Raw genomic sequence first — 23,309 nt, 5'->3', positions numbered from 1 at the left:
TTGAGTGTTTCTTCTTACAAGATTATAGCATATCAATTATGATTATCTATCTTGATTAAGGTAGTTGTGATTTCTAATTGATATGTTGGTGCATTTGTGATACACTAAACTGGACCACCATGAATTAGTGTTCTAAGAATTACTGTTAAATGAATAATTGAATTTATCACAGCAAATAATATTGGTTCTTAATTATGAGAGGCCTGTGAACTTAAACATATAGCATTAGTGTTATATACTTGTTAACCATTTTCTGTATTAATTATAATGTAGTTAGTTAATTAAATATGGTCAAGAGTTGGATGATGAAGTGGAGAGGCTCAAGGGAGTATTTGGAAGGGGCCGAAGTGTTTGTGATGTATGCAATGACGAACTCCAAAAATAAAAATTCAATTGTGTGCTCATGCAGGAAGTGTGTCTTGAACAAGAGCCTACGATCAAAAAAAGTATATTACCACTTGACCGGTGGAAGGGGAATTATGCCTAATTACACTGATTGAATCTGGCATCGGGAGAAGATTATGGCACATGTACCTAATAGAGTACCTATAGTTGAATCTCCCAACCTGGCTCTGGCTGCAGATAATGTACCAATACTTGATGAGTCAAGAACGATGCATTCCATGCCGCAAGATGTTCTTGGAATGCATAATATTCAAGCAGACGATGGTGAGTGTCAAGTGGAAGTGCAAGCCAAAGATGTAACTGAGGCAGTTGAGGAAGAAATTGATGAGAGTGCCTGGAAATTCTACAACTTGGTTTAAGATGTAGACAAGCCACTTCATGATAAAACAAAATATATCAAATTGTTAGCTATTATTCATCTATACAACTTGAAGTGTGTGGGTGGGCTCAGTAATTAATACGATTTTCACATCTTTGCTTGAGTTCATCAATGAGTTAGTATCAACAGATGAGCTAGCTTTGCCTAAAAGTACGTATGAGGCCAAAAAATATTTGAGAGACTTGGGGCTTGAATATAAAAAGATTCCGGCTTGTCGAAATGATTGTATGTTATACTGGAAGGAAACTGAGAAGTTAGATATATGTACAATGTGTAGAGTATCAAAGTGGAAGGACAAAATTACTGAAGAAGATGGGTCATCTTGAACATCGAAGAGACGGACTTTGCCAACCGCCAAGGCATTTGGTGGTTATAAACCGACAACCGGTAACCGTTTTCAAATCGGAAGAGCAAAAGAATCAATCACCGAGGAGCTAGTGTTGGTTCTCGTCCAGAACCTGATTTGGAATCGAAGGTTGTGAAACTACACGGACGATGGGAACTAGCCTCCGTCCTCAATTTCCTCAGTGTAAGATCATCTTCATCTCCTTTGAAATCATAATTAAAAATGTACCGTTTGATCTTTGGTCCGACTGAGGTTGGTGGTATGCTGTTTCGGCAGGTTTTTGAGCTAGTGATTGGGAGTGATTTGAAACTCTCTGCAGAAGAGATTGAGATGGGTTTGATGAAGCCTCACGGTTCTCTTGCTCAGCTTCACATTGCGATTTTGAAGGTTTTCTATTCTTATTACAGCTATCGAGCTCCTTAAAAAAAAAGAAAAGAAAAAAGTCTACAACTCTTGATGAAACCCATCAATTACCCCTTAGTCCTTTGACTCCTTGAGCTCCCCACTCTGCTTCACACGTCTTCTCGGCTTCTCCTCACTCTGATTCATAGATCACACGTCTTCTCAGCTTCTCCTTAATCTTTACGCTTCTCTTTATTATTTTTAGGGATAATTGCAACATTAGTCTCTAGGGTTGGCCTAAATTATAAATCATTCCCTGTAGTACAAAAAGTTCATGGAAGGTCCCTGTGGTAAATTATAATTACGAATCACTCTTTGAACTTGTTTTCCGTCCACCAAGTTAACAGGTTCCGTTAGTTTGCTATGTCATACCCAATAAGAAATTGACATGTGTCTATTACAATAATAAAAAAAAAACTTAAAATATATGTATATATATATATATATATATATATTTTTTTTTTAAAAAAAAAAAATAGAAAATAGCAAAGGCGTGGCTACCGGGGGTGGCCCGGCCACGTTTGGGGGTGGTCACATGTCGATTTTCTATTACGTATGACGTGACAAAGTAACGGAATCTGTTAACTTTGTAGACGGAAAGCGGGTTTAAGGAATGATTCGTAATTATAGTTTACCACAAGGATCCTCCATGAACATTTTGTAAGACAGTGAGTGATTTATAATTTAGGCCAACCCCAAAGACTTGTGGTGCAATTATTCTTTATTTTTATTTGTTTGTTTGTTTGTTTGTTTGTTTGTTTGTTTTTTTTTTTTTTTTTGTTTAATAGTTGTTGTGCTGATTTAAAAAAAAAAAAAAAAAAGTTGTTGCACTGTAATAATGTGATTTCGACCTTTGTAGTTTGCAGTCCCAATGCTATCGGTGTATTGTCACATCACTCTCCCTTCTCATTTCCAGGTTCTTTTATATATAATAATAATAATAATAATAATAATAATAATAATAATAATAACAATAAAGGCGGATAACCATCTTTGCAAAAACCGCTAACCGTCCCTGTAGGGCTGTTTGCGGTTAGCGATTTTAACGGTTTTGCGGTTGTATAGTTAGCGATTATAGGCGGTTAGCAAACGGTTATTAGAGGGTGGTTATTTCACCCCTAATTTTTACATCAGAGACATTGGCTCTCTAAACGCCCTCTGGACAATACCCACGAGCGAGAAGGTGGTCGTCGATTTTAATGCGATGTGGCAGCCAGTTGGCATGAGTGGGATGAAATATGGCCGGCTAGGAGCGAGATATATCCGGATTGGGATGTTTGTGGGGCTAAGAGCCCTAAACTAGAGGAAGATAAATCCTCAACTGAAGGAGAACTTGTGGACCGTCCTGATGGTATGTAAAACAAGTTAGTTACTAATTTATTGCGTTGAATATATATTACGATATGTACATAGTATATAATTGCTTTTTTTTTTTTAACTAATTTGCATAAAAAAATTTACATCATGCTCGATGCATCGATGGATGCGATCAAACGGATCACAATGATTGACCTCGGACATAAGCGAAAAAATTACAAGTACAGGGTGAAGAAGTGTCTTAATATACAAGACAATGATACTCGCGAGACAATTATTGACGCGATGCTTAACGTCACGGAGTTCAATGCTGAGGACCTTGAGATAACCATCGACACATAGTTGACTCCAGAAGATAAGATAATTACATCAACAAATGTCAGTAATTATTGATATCGTATATCTTTAAACTTTCAACAATGCATAACACTGTATTTGTTTATAACAAAAATTGTATAGGCAAAGGCTGAAACGAATAGACAAATCTTCAAAAGCAGCAATAAGATAATTCACACATCTAGCTTGAAGAGGTACGCCTGAGTCGCAAAAGAGCTGGTATGTTGCTTTCATTCATATATATATATATATATATATATACACAAGAATCATATCACCAGTTGAAAATAATTTTGTAAGGTAGAGATTTATTTTTGGTGGTATTCTAATAAATAAATTTATTTCTGAATAGTAAAGTATGTTCTTCTGTTGGGACTTTTGAGATGGTATGTTGGATGTTGTTGCATGTTAAGGGGTCATTGGTGGATGGTGCGCTTGGGTCCAACTGTTATAGAGTCTAACTGTTTATTGATGATTCTCATTTTTCACTAAGGTTGCGTTATTATTTATGTGTTTTTCCTTGGGTTTGGATTACTAAAGTTTTTGGTGCTCCAACCGTTTATTTTCCTGTGAAGTGCTTGTGGATATATATTGTAATTGTGTCTTATTGTTTGTTTTACAAACTTGTGTGTTAGTGTAAAAAGTAAGACTATATAGAACTTCTTGTTGAATTCACGTTCTCACATTCATGACTAACTTTGATTAATTTAAAATGTTTGTTTTTGTAGGAGATATTAAAGCGGACGCCACCCACCCGAGTTGAAGTTTTTGTAGCAACCCACAGAAAATAGGATGGGTCGCCCAGCACTCAAGCAGCTGAAGAGACGATTGTACGTGCTTAACTTATTGATTTCGTTTGTGTGTTGTTGAATATATCATATATATTGAAATAGTATGAGTATTTACCGAGGCAAATAAGTTTTTAATAATTAACACATTTAATATGTCAAGAAAAGATTAAGGAATTGATTGTCAATGACACTGTAAGAACGAACCCTATATCTCCACATACTATGGGTCGAAGATGGAAAGAGCAGAATACTTGGGTCGTGTTCATGGAACGGGGCTTGGCCCACTACCAGTTAGACTCACTTCTCGAGCATCTGCATCATCAGTGTCACGCTTGACTTAGGAAGCTACATTCAATACTTAAATGAATGAAATGATGGCAAAATGGGAAGAAGAGAAGAGAATAACGGTTGAACAATGGGAGGAATAGAGTAGAAGATCAGATGATCGATGGGAGGAAGAGAGGAGAAGAATAAATGAAGGATTTGCAGCACCGAGTCAAATGACAGAGAAAATTCAAAAGATGATTGAAAATCTTGCAACCGCCAATGCAACACTTGTTGGCAACACTTCGGCTATGCTTGACACTTAGTCACCTAATGTCGTGAGGGTGAGATCCTCAGTAACCAGTCAACCAGGTTAGCTCCCAACATGATTAACTAATTAACAAATGGTGATTTTTGAGTCTATACTGTTGAAAATGTTACGTGTATCATTACTAATTTTTTTTTTTTGTGTGTGTGTATACACACACACACATTTGCGTAATACATTTCATCCGAATCACTAATGTAGGTGTATATAAATATACACACACACACACACACACACACACACACACACACACACACACACACATTTGCGTAATAAATTTCATCCGAATCACTAATGGAGGTGTCGTGCCTTCGACTATCGAGAATTATGATTTGCATGAGTGATTGTCGTGAAAAAAACATATCTTGAGTCGTTGTGAACATAGGCGGAGTATCGAATTTTGTAAATGATGTAAATATTGTTTATATGATTTTATCGGTTGGACTTGATCGGTTTGTGATTATAGGTAACTTATATATTATGTTTTGAAATTACTTTGAATGTTTTGGAGTTTGTATTATATATGTTTGGGATTGAGTGGCATTATTTATGTTGAGACGTCGTTTTATTTGTTATTGTTTTGTTTTTATCGCTTGGTGTGTACATCAAGCCATAATGATTGTTTGTGAGTGTATGGAGTTCGGATTATGACTGTATGTGATCGTTTATGAGTTCATATATATGGACAATATTATTGCTATCAGGTATTAAAAAATAAAATATAATGATTTTTTATTTTTTATTTAGAGTCGTTTTTAGGCCTTAAAACAGCTCAAACTGGTTTGAACCGTTTTTACCAAAGCGGCTCTAATTAGAGCCGTTTTAGTACTAAAATGGCTCAAACCTAATTTTAATACTCTATAGGTTGAGCTGTTTTGAAAATGGCTAAAAAAAGGGCTCAAAACGTTTTGAGCCATCTTTAGGCTTTAAAATGGCTAAAAAAAAGGCTCAAAACACTTTTTTTTTTGTAGTGCTTGCTCAAAATATCAATCAATCTGTTGTAATCCGACACTTCCAATTTCATTCCAAACTTCTCCATCTTCTCAAACGCCTCTATGGCTTCTTTAACCATCCTCACTCTCACATATCTCCGCACAATCAATGCAAAAGTCTCTTTACTCAACTGCCTTTTACGCTTCATGTCACTCACCAAATCCCATATCAGCTTGACAGGGTCGGCTCAATATATTATGAGTCCTAAGGCGACAATTTTAGATAAAGCTTTTTTATATTTAATAATTTTTTTTTAATTTTTATATTACATTTATATATAATTTTTTTCCCTCTTTTGAGATACAACTTTATCATATTGATAGTAATAAATTTGTTAGAAATTCTTTTTTAGATTCAATTAATTTTTTTATTATTATTTAAGTTTTAATGTTTTTCATATCTAATGCATATTTTTAGCCAACATTTATAAATAAAAATTTTACACGAGAATAATTGAGCTTGATTTATGAAAAGGAGCTTCATTTCATAGCAATTAAGATAATCTTACATAAAACATAATATTATTTTATTAAAAAAAAATGTAAAATGTACTGTTTATGAGAGTAATAACACTTCAATGACCCCTTTTATGTAGTTACGTCGTTATCATTAATTTGCTAATTTAAGTTTTTATTGACAAAAATAATATAATACTATTTTATATATATAAAAAAAAAGTGTGGCTATTAACACAGCCACGCATGACATTGAAAAAAAAAAAGAGGGTAATTACCTTTTGCCCCAATCAATTACCGGTCATTGTCAACATATCCCCATGAACTGACACCTCGACCAAAAGAGAGTATTCAACTACCATTTTTACATATTTTGGCCCTTTCCGTCAGTCTAATTCATGCAAATACTTAAATGCTCTAATTCAATTTCAAAAATGACATAAATGCCCTCATCTTAAACATTTTTTTTTTTTTTTTTTTTTTTTTTTTTTTTTTAAAAAAAAAAAAAAACACTAAAGGAAAATGGGGTGGCGGCAGCCACCCCCTGAGGTGGCCGGGTGGCCTGTGAACCACCTCTGGGGTGACCGCGCAGCCACCCCAGAGGCCGTGGGTGGCCCGTGATGCGTGTTTTAATGAGTACTAGCAAGCGCGCGAGTCGTTTGCAATATAGTGTGTGCAAGTGCGAGGTCGAATCCATAGGAAAATGGTCAACTGTTGGTGTCTTGTTTAATCAACTTCATTTTAACCTAGTTCCAAAAGTTTGAGGATTGATTCAAGAGTAAAAGACTAAATAAAAGAGATGAAATGAAATATGCAAATTAAAAGGAACTAAAGCTAAGGAGTCTACCAAACCAAATCCAACAACTCACACTCTTGGTTTCCACTTGAACACCCAAAGAACATTAAGCTTTGGATGTCATTCAAATGTCTTAACCACAAACTCTAGAACCATTAAATGAATCCAACTCAAAGATAAATCACAAAGAGTACCCATTTGAAATCAAATCATCCAATGTATCCATTTAATGAACAAATCACAATGGATATCATCATTCAAATCGATAAAACAATGTATCCATCGGTTGAAACACACTTAATCTCCTATATCTACTACCAATCACATTCCTTGCAAAAGATGAAGCACTAAATGAATGGAATTTGAACAACAAATATGATATATCATTAAATGTGCAAGTAGTATAACAAGAGTGTAAGTGTCATCAATGGAAAGGTTTCATCCTCAACCTTAGTTGAGGTTACTAGCCTTCCATGACTAAGAACACCACAAGAAAATGAAGAACAAACATGGAAATAAAAGAAAAGCTTTACAAAGAGAAAGTGTCTAAGAACAAAAGCTACTGAAATACATTATGAAATGAACGAAATCAAACCTATCTACTGCTCTCTGAACTCTCCTACAAGGAGGCATGACTATGGCTTTTATAGAAGGAAATTAGGGCTAGAAACCCATGTAAAATGACTCCTCTAACCCGCTTTAGGGTTCCTCTCTTGCTAGAGACAACCAAGGTCATGAAACCAGCGTGTTCTGCTGTGAAAATCAGAGGGAGAACTGCCTTTTGTCATGGAGAAGCTCCTGATTGGGTGTTCTGGCGTGCTTCTACAAAAGTAAGTTCTGGGAAATTTCGATCGATCGACTTCGGGCAAAATTCGATCGATCGAATTTAAGTTCGATCGATCGAGTTCTTCAGAACTTTCGAATTTTCCAAGCAATTCCACATGAATTTTGCCATTCCTCACTTATTGACCTACAAAACATAAAAACACAAAAACTAACCAAAGTATCAGAAAATAACAAGGCTAAAGGTCTAACTAATGTAAATCAAGGGGTCCAAATACACAATATTTGGCACTCATCAGGGCCACCTTTAAGGGTGGCTCGCGGCCACCTAGAAAAAATATAGGGTGGCCGTGCGGCCACCCCAGGTTTTGAGGTGGTTGTGGGGCCACCCCTTAGGTCGGAGTGGCACGCGAACCACCCCTGAGGTGGCCGGAGCCATCTCTGGGGGTGGTTCTCTCGCCATCCCCTCCACCAAAGAGGGTGGCTGCCCTTAGGTTTATTTATTTATTTATTTTTTTAAAATATTAATTTTAATATTTTTTATTAATTACTGTGAAGGGCATTTTGGTCTTTAAACCAAAATTAATGCTAAAAAATGGTATTCCATCCAAATTAACGGGATTCCCTGACGGAATGGGTCAAAGTATGTAAAGATGGTAGTTGAATACTCTCTTTTGATCGAAGTGTCAGTTCATGGGGCATGTTGACAATGATTGGTAGTTGATGGGGGCCAAAGGTAATTATTCAAAAAAAAAAAAAAAAATTTAATAAAAATAATACCTTTTTGAAATGATTGAACTTTTGCTAGCTGTATGCCTTAAGCCTTCAAATCCTTCTTCCTTATCAACTTTCTACTGTTTCCATCATTTCAGTCCACTTCAAGCACGTCTTTGCACTGCTCGATGCTAGACTACTCGAACATTCAAACTCAAACCCCAAAGATACACCTGCTACTCTCTTCTTCTTATCTCTCTTTCTGTTTGTCTTCTTTCTTCCTTTAACAAAAATTAAGGCTTACGGTGCGAGAGATTTTCGAAAGGGGGGCGGAGCGGCCGACTGGAGAGCTGGCTGTGGTCAAGCGGGTGAGCTCATAGCGGTGGTTATGCGTCTCCTACTTTCTGATTGTGGGAGAAAATTGTAATGCATTTTAGAGAGTTATTTTGGTAATTTGCTAGAGTGATGCTGATTTGTGTCTTTTTTTTTTTTTTTAAATATATTTGTGTTCTTGGATTCTAACGGTTGATTTATTTCTATGTGGGAGTTCTAGAGTCGCCCAATGGGCAATGATTTTTTTTTTTTTTTTACAAAATCGTTGTGTTCCCAAACATGTAATGGTTGGTTTTTTTTTTTTTTTGACGTGAGAGTATTAGAGTCTGCAGAGAGATCCGTCTTTTCTCATAGCCCTAGTAACATCTGCAATACAAAATAAACCATGGGGAAAAAAAAAAAAAAAATCAAATCACGAGGACAAAAAGATGTTTTGACCCTTTCTATTATTGTTTTCTCCCCATCCGGTTGAATCTTCATGCTTTCGGCCTGTCTTTTCTTTGATAATTAACCAGCTAGCGTCCCAAATAGAAAGAAAGGATCATATTCCCCATGTGGGCAGTCATATATGCATTTTTGAAAGGACTTTTATATATGCATGGCGTGCGTTCATTGAAATTAAAAGACATATATATCGTACGTTGTTCTTTTTCTCATGCCACCTGCATGCTTTTGGAAGTTCTTTAGTCAATGTAGGATTCATTGGTACGATTTAATGTTTGAATTAATCTTTCGGTTTTAAATTTAACTATTTGTTCTTAACATTTATTTTGGGAGAAACTTCACAAAAGGTATTAAATTATCGCGCTTTTTCAAATAAGGGTACCAATGTTGCAAAACGTTCGATTGGGTGTATGCATTTATCAAAACGGTTCAATGTCGGGTATTCCGTCAGTTTCCATTGTAAATCAATGACAAAACTCAAAACACATGCGTTTCACATGATTTACTTAAGCATTTCTTTTCTTTATGCCCCTCAGAGATCTCAAAAAAATTACCTAAAAACAAAAACTATACCACCTTCAAAACACCTTGTTTGAATAAAAAATCACACTCTACATCGTCGTCGTCTTCTTCCAGCATTTTCTCTATCCTCCTTTGTTTATGTACCTGACTCACAATGAAACCAGACCACAACATATAGGAAAACTGTCCTGTTTCTTTATTGCAAACTCAAACCGCTCCATCAGACACAACCAGCAGCATGATCCATGCTCTTCCCTCTCATAAGCTTTTCCATAGGCCTTCTGTCTTCACGTTGAAGAAAAGCAAGCATGCAAGCCTAACTTTTTCTTCCTCTCTTCAGTCTTCACGTGTCATGGTACTGTATACGTACATAAGTAAATTTCTAATATTAGCAGTGTTCATCATGGCTTTCCCAGTTTGGTTCTAAAACACGGACGTGAAGGAAAAGGCCTCCAAGGAGAAGCTCCTCTGTTCACATCTGTTTTCATGTTCTAAAACAGAGGTGAACAGAGCCATAAGAATTTTCTAACTACTGGTTGTATATCACTCTGTGACCGCATTGAGAGTGTGGATGACGGGTCTTGCTCTGGCATTGGCTGTTGCCAGACTTCTATCCCAGAAGGAATAAGAAATTTTATTGCTAGAGTAATTCGGAGCTTCAACAATCACACCGCAGTATTCGGCTTCAATCCTTGTAGTTTCGGTTTTGTAGTGGAAGAAGAAGCATACAACTTTTCCCCCTTAGATCTTACAAATTTATGGGATATAGTGAAGGTTCCTGTGGTGCTTGATTGGGCAGGTGGAAATGAGACATGCGAAGCTGCTAAGGGAAATATGACAAGCTATGCATGTAAGGCGGAGTCAAGTTATTGTTACAACTCCACCAACGGTCTTGGGTATCGTTGCAATTGCTGCCGTAGTTTTCAGGGGAACCCATACCTCCCTCATGGTTGCATAAGTAATTAAATACTTCTCGTTTGGTAAGCCTTTTTACTTTACTTACTTATTTTTCTAGATTTTGGCCGAGTTTAGTCTTCCGCTAACAACTGAATTATCTTCCGCGTAGATGCGAAAGAGTGAGACCCACGATGGGATTCATTCCCAACAATACTTATATCTGTTTTCGATCCAGACCCAAGGACATACATATATATATCAAACTTTTCACTCGATCGGTTTATTGGCGTGGCTCGATCCATGCGTAGGGTTGCTGAAGAGGAAAGGCAGATAATCTTTGGCAACCATGAAAACGATCGATGAAATGGATTTCCAACAAACCCACAATCGAGAAATATATATAAAACCCAAAACGCATCTTTTCTTGAACAGATCATATCTTCTATGTAAACACTCAAAAGTTAGGGTAGTAAGATTGCAGCTAGCATGGACAGTTATAGCAAGTAAGAAATCACAGGAGTAAAGATAATGCATAAAAAACAAAAGGGAAGAGAAACTAAAATAACAACGAAACTTTAGAACAAGGTAGTTTCTATGCTTCTGAATCCATTCTGTGATGGAATATGCGTGCTAATATTGTAGAATTTGGCTTATTATCTTGTGAAGAAACCAATGCCATGGAGTTAACTTTCCAGTATACTCAACATTCCTCCTGATCTTCTTATCTCCATAGACCCGTTTCCCATCCTCTCTCTTTGGTTCGATTCCACCACCATCTGAACTGGAAATTGAGACTTCTCTCCAATGGCACCATATTCTCCACATGATACAGAGCATCACCAAGCATATCACTGTAGAAGTGAAAACAATGGCCACTATAATACCCACTACTCCAGTTTCGGAAAGCTGCTTTTTTACCTGCCCCACTGATTCCGAGCATGTTGCTAATGGTGGGCCGCATAGCTTTGCATTACCCAAGAAAGAGCTGAGTGGGAATCCTGAAAAGGTTGGAGGAAGTTGGCCCTCAAGATGATTATTTGACAGGTTTAACTGGGCTGACTATGCGAGAAAATGCGGGAAGAAGACGGCGACAAAGTAGAGTGATTTTTTATTCAAACAGAGCGTTTTGAAGGTGGCATGGTTTTTGTTTTTAGTTAATTTCTTTTTAGAGCTGCGAGGGGCATAAAGGAAGTAAATGCTTAAGTAAATCACGGGAAACGCACACGTGTTGGGTTTTGTCATTGATTTAGAACGGAAAGTGACAGAATACCCTACATTGATCGGTTTTGATAAATTCATATACTCAATCGAACGTTTTACAATATTGGTACTTTAATTGAAAAAACGCGATAGTTTGATATCCTTTTATAAAGTTTTTCCTTTTTTATTTTTTATTTTTATGACTAAATCTTTTTAAAAAATTTATTAAAAGTTTTTATTTCTGTCACACACTTTCATTTCTACATAGTATATATATATATGAAATAGTAATAAAAATAGTTACTGCAACTTCAAAGATGTATAACTGTTTAAATAATTCTTATAAAATTTAATTGCATCTAAGATAAGAATAAAGTGACTTTGATTTATTTATTTATTTTCTTTTTTTCTATATATAAAGACATGCTATGTAGTCTCAGAAACCCATGCTCAGTTTATATATTGCTACGAAGTCTCCAACATTTTCACTGCAATGGCTTCCTTTCATGTTTCTTATTGTCTCAACCTCTGTCAATGCAACACTGTACAATATTCCCAGGCTGAGTCCAGTTGATCGAACAATTCAACAAGATCCTGAATCAGGAGTAGTGATAGGCAGGGGCCATCTTGCCGGCCCCTGCCCGGCCCTTTCCTACGTGGAAAGGGCCATTTCAGTTAAATATTTCAGTTTTAACATAATTTTTTTTTTCAAAAAAAACAAAAAATAAAAAGATTAAAAATTAAAAAATTAAAAATTAAAACTAATACAGCACCCATTTTCTCATTTTTGTTCCCCGAGCTTCCCCCGAATTTTCCCTCCCTCTGTCCATCTACCCCAAAATCTTCCCACCGTTGACCACCACGCACTACCCGCCACCGTCGTTCTCCATCTTCGACAAAGCGACTGCCGACGAGGTCCCCCACCGTCTGACGACCCATACCCAACCACCGGCAGTCTTCCAATTCCGGCCCTCTTCCATCTCCGGCCGTCTTCTAGTTCCAGCAAACCAGCCTTTTTGTTTTTTTCAGCTACCGTGACCCAGCTCCGCCACTGTCGACCACCACGCACGACCCACCACTAGGTACTGCCAGGCGCCATCTCCGACGACCCATACCCATCTCTGTCTCCCTCCACGAAGACCCATCTCCATCTCTTCCCACCGAACAGATCCGACGAGCCCAACCATCAAAAGAGGTAAGGTTTTCTCTATTTTTTTTTTTTTTTTTTTTTTTTTTCGATTTTCCCTGTCCTCTGGCAGTTTCTAGTAATGAATTACTAGAAATTGGAGCCCAACGAGATTTGGCTAAGATTTGGGCTGTTTAAGTGCAGATAACGCATTATTTGTATTCCTTTTGATTTTCTCTTAAGATTCTGTTTGGTGGCTGTAAATATTGGAATGAGTTTTGTAGTTGCTGGATTTTCTTTGATGTTGTAGTGTTATCCTTTTAAGCATCTCCACCACGAGCTCCATTCCCCCAACTCAGCCAGCCGCATCTCTCTGTTTGCTGTCTCCACCGTTGACGGAACCAAGGTTAGGTTTCTCTGATTTTTATTTTATTTTTCTGTTTTTTGCACAAGGCACGATTTTTTTTTCTTTACATTTTCTTTGGTCTAGGTTCGTTTTGGTTTGTTGGTGGAAGATGAAATTTTTGAACAAGGATTTAATATTGCGATTGAACCTGATCAAGGATCTAATTTGATGAGTTTATTATGATTTTTGGGGTCATGGTGCATCACGAATTCACGATGGAGGTGGGAGATTGAGAATGTTAGTATTCTGCATGTGGGTCTGATTTGGGTTCTTTGAATGAATGAATGTTGGTTTATCAAAACTCTATTTGGTTGCACCCAAGTTTTCAACAGAAACTGAGTTGAGAACCATTGATTTTATAGATGTAAAGCAATTTTTTTCCTGGATTTCTAAAGCATTGTAATTTTTTTTTTTCTTGATTAATTGAATGTAGTAGAGAAAAAACTGGTTAATATGAAATGATGGCTAAGCCGAAAGATGGTTTTTGATTTTGTTGGGTTCTTTGTGTTTAAGAGACGCATGTAGATTTAAAAACTACATTATGATTTGCGGTTGGATTTTTTTAGCTTCTTTTTGCTACAATTTTGGGATACCTGATCCTTATAAGGACAAGGCAATGATGGAAGGTAAGAAAGAGTGGTTTCATCTTGCAGTGGGACTCTTATTTTTGGTCATTGGTGTTTCTGTTTTTGCATTCCATATGTTTGATAAAAATTCCATGAGAAAGAGTGGTTTGTGATTTTGTATGTTTTTTTTTTTTTTTCGTTCAAAATAATATTGTGGAATGAGAATGTTGTCACAAAGCTGAATGTGGCATGCTTGAATGGTTTTCTTGTTAACTAGGTAATTTTATAATTTGTTTCTAGATTCCGGATAATGGTTCATGGAACTTCAACTTCATTGGTTGAAACAAGCACTTAGTATGGAGTATGGGGTGAAAGCTCGGGACACCTCGTGAATATTACCATGAGGAACACAGGCCAACTCATTTCCTGGAGTTCAGCATCGTGGAGGAGGGAGAGATGATTACTGAAGGAGATTGCAAATATAACCTTCTCTTAGAAGTTGAGACCAACAGTATCTTTCTAGAGGTTACATACAACGCCAAAGTGCATGTACTAATAATCTTAACTTGGAAGAACCTTTTTTGTTGTAAAAATCGTGTATCTTGATATGTTTGCATATTGATGTGTGAGGTTAAGTTCTGTAAACTTTTTGCATATTGGTGTGTGCGATTAAGTTTTGTAAACTTTTTAAGGCAGGAAAAGTAAATGGAATTCGGTGGGTTGTTGTGTTGATTTGCCAAAGGATCTCTCATTTCATTTGCTGTGTTGCTGATGGTTGGGACAAGATTTTATTTTTCACCATGACATGTTCATTTGTCTTGGTCAACTTCGGTCAGTTGTTTTCTGTTCTTTACCACATTATTGCAATTTTAATCCTAAGTTAATTACCAGTTCTACAGAGCAAGAGGTTGAGCATGGTCAGCATACCTTCATCACAGAATAAAATTGATCACATAAATTTGAATAGCCAAACCATCCAATTAAAAATCCTTGCAGGCCTTTTCATTTTCCTTCTCTGGCAGTGGAAATTATTCGGGCTGTAGTTGATGCAGAGGTGCATTGTATGCAATTGAAAGGAAATGGTCTTTTGAGTTCGATTGTTCCATTTCTTGTACTAGAATTCTACTCGTATGTACATGAAGTTGAAAAGCCCATATTAAGATGAACCTTTGTTATCATGTTTGCCATGTTAAAACATATCCACAACTATACATAAGTGTTGTTTATTCAAATGGGCCTTTAACAGTTTGTGTGCATTTGTATCCAAATTTGAATTGCATTGCTACTTGGTGGATCTGAAAAAAAGGGAACCACTTTTGCAAGCAAACGCTTTGACAAGCTCGGTAGATAATTTTGCAAATATCAGACTCCAACATCATCTTCATTGTCGCCGCAATCCCCCTACGAAATTCAACACAAAGCTATGAATTAGAAATTTAGTTTAGGTATTCACACCAACAGAAACACAGATTTAACCCACCAAATAAATCATTAAACATCAAAGGAACATGATCATTTATTGAAAACCAAGAAACATGTTCGACTAAATCTATCCATCTACACGTGTCTCTTAAACCCAAATAACATAACAAACTTGAAAACAGTCTTTCAGCTTAAACAACATTTCATATTAACCAGTTTTTTCTCTACTACATCAATTAATCAAGAAATAAAATTACAAAGCTTTAGAAATCTAGAAAAAAAAATTGCTTTATATCTATCAAATCAATGGTTCTCTACTCAATTTCTGTTGAAAACTTGGGTACAACTAAATAGAGTTTTGATAAACCAACATTCATTCATTTATGGCTATTTTCTCCACCCTGGGGCACTCTACAAAAGAAGAAACAACCATAACTAGCTGACTTCATTATTCATGTTAAGGAAACTACAAAATGTTCATAGTTTTAATTTCTTCCAACGTTATGAGGTTTTCCAACAACCAACAGAGCATATAAGGCTCTCGATTTGCTTCCATGGAAGCCAAAAGTTTGCAAAAGAAATGTGGTCAGCAAGCCAAACAAGATTGGTCACTAATTTGTCATTCTAATAGAAACGTTGGCAAGCTACACAATTAAGAAGATCTCAGCATAGAAAAAGGACATGATTAGCATGCCCAGCCTGTCTCCAACAAAAGTAACACCCTAAACATATGGGACAAAGGTCACATTCTATTGTTTCCAAAGCGGTGCTACTATCAAGAAAATGCCTATTCTTTACAAAATCCAATACTCTTAAGCACCAAAGGAAATTCAACAAATTGAAAAAGTGAAATCCAAATTTACATAGAAAAAGTAGGAAAATAATGTAGAAACTGGTGTTGAAGCTCTTGCTTGCTCAATTTTCCATTCATACAATAACTAATTAGCATGTGGGGGGTTGGAATTTATAAAAGGAAAACGCAAAAATGGGGGAGGGAATCAAAAAAATCAAAAAACCACAAAAAACCCCAAACAATATCCAATCAGGAGTTTTGATATATCCCCCATTTCAAATGCGTTTAAGCAACACAAGATCAACAACGTTCAAAATTTAATGAAAAAGGAATTATCGAAATGACCTCCATTAATATCCAAGGAGTAGTGCTTCAATTGAAAATTCAAAAAACAAGACAATATGAGCAAACTTCTATGACATGGATCTTCTTAACAAAAACATCCATCGGCTGCAATACATGGATCTTCTTAACAAAAACATCTATACTTCAAATAAATATTTCACTGGAATTTGAAGTTAACAAATTTTCAAGGTCAAATATTCTCCTTTTTTTTTTTTTGTGGAGTCAAACTCTTAAACTGTTAAACATGCTCCAAAACCTGGATTTCAAGATCTTTGAAATTATCTTTTTTTCATTTTTCACAATTAGTTATAACTTACCTAAATTTTGATGAAAATTCCTTTTAATCTGGGCTAAGCACTGGATATTCAGAATAATAATTGATAGCCGTGCTAACATGTTTGAGCATTTTACCAAGTCCATTTATTTTGACAACCAAACAAGCCTAATTACTCAGTATACGAGAGAGGAAGAAAATTAAGGAAGGTGTTTGCTTTAATACCTGACGGAGACCTAGACTTGAAGGAGACAAAACTGGAAAACAGCCAGAGATGGAAGAGGGCTGGAACTGGAAGACGGCCGGTGGTTGGGTTTTGGCCGAAGATGGAGAACGACGGTGGTGGGTCGTGTGTGGTGCTCGACGGTGGCGGAGCTGGGTCACAGTAGCTGAAAAAACCCAAAAATGGTCGCCGGAACTAGAAGACAGCCGGAGATGGCAGAGGGCCGGAACTGGAAGATTGCTGGTGGTTGGGTATGGGTCGTCGGAGATGGCGCCTGGCAGTACCTAGTGGCCGGAGATGGAGAACGACGGTGGCGGGCTCGTGGAAAACTGGTCGCCTGAACCGGAAGAACGACGGAGCTCCGAACAGTGGAGAGTAGTGCGTGGTGGTTGACGGTTGCGGGTAGTGCGTGGTGGTCGACGGTGGGAAGATTTTGGGGTAGATGGAGAGGGAGGGAGGGAAAATTTGGAGGGAAGCTCAGTGAAACAAAAACGAGAAAAATGGGGTTTCAGAACTGGTTTTGGTGAAATTTCGAAATTTTAAATTTTCTTTTTTTTTTTGAAAAAAAAAAATACTCTAAAACTAAAATGGCCCTTTCCACGTAGGAAAGGGCTGGGCAGGGGCTGGCAAGATGGTCCCTGCCTATCATTACTCCTGAATCAGTATCTGCATCGGTTAACGTTTCAGATGACTTTCAAACATTTTACTATAATCAAACATTCGATCACTTCAACGACAGGCTTGAATGCTACTCCACTTTTCAGCAAAGATATGTTATCAACTTGAAGTACTGGGGTGGCGCAAATAGTAGCGCGCCAATTTTTGCTTATTTTGGCGCAGAAGCACCGTTGGATGGTGACCTGGCTTTTATCGGGTTTCTCCATGTAGCGGCCCGCCTTTTACAAAAATTGTATAAGGCATAAGAGAAAATTGTGATTTTCACGTATTGTTATGATATCATCAATGACGTTATCAGAGTATAAATTAACAACATAATATAATTTTCTTAACAATAATACATCAGAGCTTCTAACAAAAGTATTTCAAATTAGATAAAAGAGTATAATTGAATAATTACACTATGAAATAGTATTTGTGCCATATATGGTATAGATAATTTACAAACATTATATTTATAGCATCATTAATACATACCAACAAAAATATAAATATTGTTCTTCGAATATTATGATAATGGACTAAACATAGTAATTCACAAAATGAGAGGCTACCTAGCCTCAAATACTGCTATCAAAATCACCTAAGAGTCTGGATAATCTTGATACTGCTCCTCATAACCTGTATTAATATATAATACAGAGATAAACAATAGTACAAAAATACCTAGGTGAGTCCACTGTTTTCAATAATGATATGATTATTGATTTAGTTAAGTAAATGCAACACAATGTAATAATATAAAGTAATAGCAGTTTTATATGCACAGTCATATTTATTCAAGTAATCATGATCATCTTGCATTCAATCTTATAGAGACGTAACTCTAACAAATAGATTCAAGGAAACGTAATTCCATTTAATAGAGTCTAGGAGACTTAACTCCTATCTAACGTATTATAGGAGGCGTAACTCCTGTTTAGCGAATGATAGAAGACGTAACTCTCCTTTAGCGAGTTCTAAGGAGACGTCACTCATCGAACAAATTATTATCTCTTTGGCACAGACAGACGTCACTCTTTGTTCCGTAGGCAGACGTAACTCCTTACTCATTTATTTAATAAGATATTTGACTCAGGCAAACGTCACTCCCTGATCAGTTGGCAGACGTCACTTCCAACTTCTTTATAATTAAATCATTAATAAAATAACAAAATATGCAAAATTCACATATGCAAACGATTACATAAAGCAGAAACCACAACATTATGGAAATTCAGCATCACGCTCAGTAAGTAATAAATACTTACTGTTCTTCCTTCAGAAAGTATTTACGAACAAGCGTTCATTGCAATATAATTCGATACAAGCAAATAGTGAATCAGTACAATTCACTAAACATACAATTTACTCCTATAATCATTTCTGATTTCTTAATTCTAACTTAATTTCCTATTTATTATTTTGATATAGTAATGGCGTATAAAATTAGTTAAGTATAATGCCACATATTTCATGTGGACATTATAACAACATATATTTAAATGACTAAAATTGCCTTTTTCGTAAAATTACCAAAATATCCTTTATTACTAAAATAATTCTCTTTACTTTAAAATCATATAATATTCCTTTATAGACATAACAATTAATATAATTCATTGTTATATCTATAACTACAATTAAGCAAAGTAACGGTATTAATATATTAAATGCCTAATAACATTTTGAAAGCATTTGAGTAGCATAACTGAACTTTTTTAAAATATTCCCTTTTTACTCGAGCATCACAACGGCACGTTTTATACTCCAAATACTTTGCTTTGAAAACTCTATTTTAAAACATAATTTGTAACATCAAAGGATAATAATCTTATTCAAAATATCTTTTGGGATATTTTGCAAAACTTACTAAAAACAATATTCCTTTTCTCTTAATCTACTCTGATATCCACTTATCATTTAAAGCATAAAAACCAACTTAAGGCTTTAGAAACTTACCTCCAAAAATATCCCAAAGATATTTTGTAAACAAACATAACCACATACACACTTGAACATGAGAGAGATATTAGAGACTTTCTTTTCTACCCTTTTATTCTCTTTTCTTTTTCTGTTGAAGCACCCAGCATACATGCACAACTAGTGAGAAACGAGAGGATCAGAGAACAAGAGAAACAAAAGAGAATGAGAGAGGATCTTGCATCACCAATCGAGAAAGAGAGAAGAAGAGAGAAATAAAACCAGGAAGAAGAACTTACCAAGAAGATGGATAAGTCCCTTGCTCCAAACAGAGACGAGAGAGAGAGAAGAACCTCTTTGGTTTTTCTACAATAAAACCATAAACTAAAGAAGAAGAAGAAGAAGAAAGACTTGAAGAGAAATTGAGAGAGTTTCGGGAGAGAGAAATGAGAGTAACGTGTGTTGTGAAGGTTGCCATCCTATTTATAGGATTTTGGACTGTCCAGATCAATCCATTTGATTTGATCTAAAGGTTGGAAAACAACTTGGAGAACAAGTTTAGTGAGTCATTAAGAAAATCATCACATTTCAAATATCTTCTATCCTCAATTTTCATCTAGTGGTTGGGAGAGTTTCTTAAGCATTAAGTTTGGATCAATGGTTGAGAGTTTTGCATATGGGTAGGTAAGGTGTTGCTGTAATGATGATTTCAATGAGCTGTGCAATGAATTATCAAAAGAAATGATGAGAAGTTGATAAAAATCTGAGGATAGCTATTCAAATGAGATTCTGCATTTCTGCAGAAAGTCGATCGATCTCATTTTTAACTGTAGAATAATTGATCGATCGCATTTCAATCGATCCAATATATAATCAATCGATGTCATTTTGATCAATCCATTTTTACACTATAGAATAATCGATCGATCTATTATATTTAGTCAAATTTTCATCTGCTTCAGCACTTATATAACTAAATCACTCGATCGATTTTTGGCTTCTAATAAGAGTTCGACTGCTTGTCATCCAAAATATGTATCACACCTCTGTCATCACTAATCTGTAAATCATGAATTGCAGAAAACTAAATTCCCTTGCATCTACTGCTGGGGGAATCCTGCAACCTGACCTTACGTCTGATATAACGAAATTCATTTTCCCCCAATATGACTCAATACATTTCCCACGCATTCAACCATTCCATCTCTTCCCATGTTTGACTTTTCCTATTCCCCATACATAGTCACTCATAGTACTTAACTACTTCTAAAGCTTCGGCTTCACTAAATCTGTCTATACCCATTTTGACGAAGCGGAAGACTAAGGTAACTAATCAAAGAACAACGTCTTCGATTCTGAAAGGAGAAGCGTCTTCGTCTTCTACCCCAAAAGATAAAACAAGCCTGCAGGCTAAAAGAAAGATAAAACTCCGCAGAGTATTTGAGAGAGAATTCTCTGATTTTATAACAATTCAATTGATTCTGAGTTTTACATAATAAGCAAGCCTATTTATAGAAGAGAAATACTTGTGGAAAAAGTAAACCTATCCCTATTCCCTAGTAGTAAAAGTAAACCTTTCCTAATAGCAATAGTAAATCTTATTCTAGTAGTAAAAGTAAAACTTATTCTAAAAGGAAAAGAAATACATAAAGCAAATCTAGTCCTAATGAGTAAAGGAAATAAAGTCTTAATTCTAATATGAAAATAAAATAAAATAAACTCTTGGTTTGAATATCAAGTCTTTCCTTTTGTACTTCCATTGTCTGCAAACAGGTAAACTTCTAATCAAACGGCTCTGCTTCAATATTATTTTTGGCAACTCTTCTATTTTCGTTTGCACCGAAAATATTATTAAATTCCGTCCTACATCAGACACCCCCACTTGAAAAAAACTCGTCCTCGAGTTTTCTTTGCGATAAGTTACACGAGGCTCTTTCGGAGAAAGATACTAGGAGAAATCTACATAGATAGCACTAAGACATGACTTTTCCTTTTCGTCTTCTTTCATAATAATTTCTCCAAATATTTTTTCTTTGATGTCATCTTCAATTTGATTTTCTTTGTCAAACGAATCACGATTGTCATTTATTTCTGTGGTGATCGTGATGAGCTGCACTTGTGGTGGATATTCTTCCACTGGTACAGTAGTTGGAACCAATGGTTGTGGTTGCACGTATTGTTTCTCTAGCGACAACTCCACTTTTTTACCGTAACTAACATTATCTTCATATATGGGTTTCCTATTTGGAAATTCATAAATATGATTAGAAACACGTCGAACGCAACTTGCATCATCGTCACTAAGATCTTCAAAGATCGGTGGTCGGTTTATGGGTGCAAGTCGTTGGTGACGAGTAGGTCTCACTCGGATCCCATAGTCAACATGGGTATCATTGTACCTATGATTACGAATAGGACCCATGAACATGCGCTCCATCATCTTTCGCGTATGTCGCATCTCCTGTAGCATCGTTTGCATGATCGGTTGGAATTCTTGGAATTCAGCTCTCCAAAAAGCTTCCCTGTCACGAGCAGTGTCGTTAAAGGGATTCTCATTGTTGGAAAAGGCAACATTATAGAAGTTATTACTGTGATATAAGTTGGTCATTGAACCCGGATAACGCCGGCTCGGATACCCCATGAATTTGGCTCTCAAAAGAGCCCCTCCCCTACAAACAGCGTTGTTGGAGAAGTTCGTCACTGTTGCGCTGATTGGCCATGATCAGGATAAAAGCCTGCTCTGATACCAACTGACGTAGCGGAAGACTAAGGTAACTAATCAAAGAACAGCGTCTTCGATTCTGCAAGGAGAAGCGTCTTCGTCTTCTACCCCAAAAGATAAAACAAGCCCGCAGGCTAAAAGAAAGATAAAACTCCGTAGAGTATTTGAGAGAGAATTCTCTGATTTTATAACAATTCAATTGATTCTGAGTTTTACATAATAAGCAAGCCTATTTATAGAAGAGAAATACTTGTGGAAAAAGTAAACCTATCCCTATTCCCTAGTAGTAAAAGTAAACCTTTCCTAATAGCAATAGTAAATCTTATTCTAGTAGTAAAAGTAAAACTTATTCTAAAAGGAAAAGAAATACATAAAGCAAATCTAGTCCTAATGAGTAAAGGAAATAAAGTCTTAATTCTAATATGGAAATAAAATAAAATAAACTCTTGGTTTGAATATCAAGTCTTTCCTTTTGTACTTCCATTGTCTGCAAACAGGTAAACTTCTAATCAAACGGCTCTGCTTCAATATTATTTTTGGCAGCTCTTCTATTTTCGTTTGCACCGAAAATATTATTAAATTCCGTCCTACATCACATTTATTTTCAGTTACTTACGAAGACCCATCACTACCAGAGCTCTAACTGTACTCACACCTCTTACGTCTGTATTTCAAACTCCATTTGTGCATTAAGACAACAAGATTCTTCATAGTGTTAGAAACACTCCATAAATTCACAGTATTGTTCAAAACGCATACCTCAGCTCTTTTAGTTGAGTATTGAAACACAAATGAGCTCCAAATTTGAATCGTCTCCTTCTTCATCTCTACCATCAGAGGCCACTCTTCCATTACCCCGATCTCTGTAGACATATCTAAACTCTCGTATGTAATGGATTCTTATACGCCATCGTTGAGGACGCCGTTCTGGTTGAGATCTACGAAGCTCTCTACCTTTTGATCGACAACGCTCTCTATTAGGGTAGGCATGTTCTTGAGTTGTTCGGCGTATGCTTCTTCTTGCTCAAGTTCTTGCACAATCTCAAGAACATTGTCCCATTTACACACCATTTGGTGTGTTTTCCACTGTTACTTTCATAGTTTCTTTGAGTTGGCCCAATAATTCCAATGCCTGTCTTAGTTGAAG

The 23,309-nt window shown here is 36.2% G+C and overlaps 1 long non-coding RNA gene across 1 annotated transcript; it reads left to right on the top strand.

The window, feature by feature from the left end:
• The first annotated feature begins 12,478 nt into the window (after positions 1-12,478).
• On the top strand, positions 12,479-14,537 carry LOC133878508 (uncharacterized). Its single transcript, XR_009901920.1, has 3 exons — positions 12,479-12,900; positions 13,142-13,237; positions 14,104-14,537. It is a non-coding gene; the product is annotated as an uncharacterized LOC133878508 (long non-coding RNA).
• The last annotated feature ends 8,772 nt before the right edge of the window (positions 14,538-23,309 follow it).

This window comes from Alnus glutinosa, chromosome 9, assembly GCF_958979055.1.
Source record: "Alnus glutinosa chromosome 9, dhAlnGlut1.1, whole genome shotgun sequence".
NCBI lineage: Eukaryota > Viridiplantae > Streptophyta > Magnoliopsida > Fagales > Betulaceae > Alnus > Alnus glutinosa.
This window is presented reverse-complemented; position numbering and strand designations above follow the sequence as displayed.